This window comes from Penaeus monodon, chromosome 30, assembly GCF_015228065.2.
Source record: "Penaeus monodon isolate SGIC_2016 chromosome 30, NSTDA_Pmon_1, whole genome shotgun sequence".
Taxonomy (NCBI): Eukaryota; Metazoa; Arthropoda; class Malacostraca; order Decapoda; family Penaeidae; genus Penaeus; species Penaeus monodon.
In genome coordinates this window covers 22,673,140-22,673,904 of record NC_051415.1, presented here as the reverse complement: position 1 = coordinate 22,673,904, position 765 = coordinate 22,673,140, and positions in this window count along the sequence as shown.

Genomic DNA, 765 nt, shown 5'->3' with positions numbered 1-765 from the left:
AGCAGACGGGAGACGAGTGTCCGTAATCTGAGCAGGAAGTAAGCGAGTGTCCATAATCCAAGCGGGAAGTGAACGAGTTCGTGTAATACGAGCGGGAAGCTGAGGGAACGTAATACGATAGAAGGTGTTTAAGGGGGGCGGGTGTTGTGTTCTCTCTATTAGGCCATGAGAACGGGCCGCGGCTGGGGGACGCCGTCAGTGAGGGGCAGCTCTAGTTATTACAGATTACAGACTGTAACAGCTGATGGAATTGTTTTTGATAAATGTTTTTAGGATGTCTGCGTGGTTCTCTTTCGCAAAGCTGATTCCGTTTAGCTGTTCAGACACGGTTAGTTATAGGAATGCCTTTGTGCTGATTCTCCCACAGTTATGAAGAGATAAAAACCTGTGTAAAATAGCACAAATGAGTCGACGTTCCGCTATTCATGTGCATAATGAAGTTAACAGTAACAGAAAAGAGGCAGGGGGACAATAATTACGAGGGAGGCGACCCCGCGCGGTGCCAGCCGCCGGCTCCACGAGACGACACAATTGCGGCCGACATCGCATCCATCTTTCTTGTGTTACCGCGTCGGGCGTGTGATGGCGTGCAAGCAGAGGTAGCAAGTGTCGGGCTGTGTGCCACGGTTGTACTTAGCCTATAGGCGTTGTCGCTCTAATGAGAGGGCGGCGAGCCTGTAATAGGGGCTTTGGGTTCCGGACGGGCGCGTCATCCCGGTCCGGGCTCCTGTAGGCCTGTAGGCTCGGTGATTTATAGCATCGGCC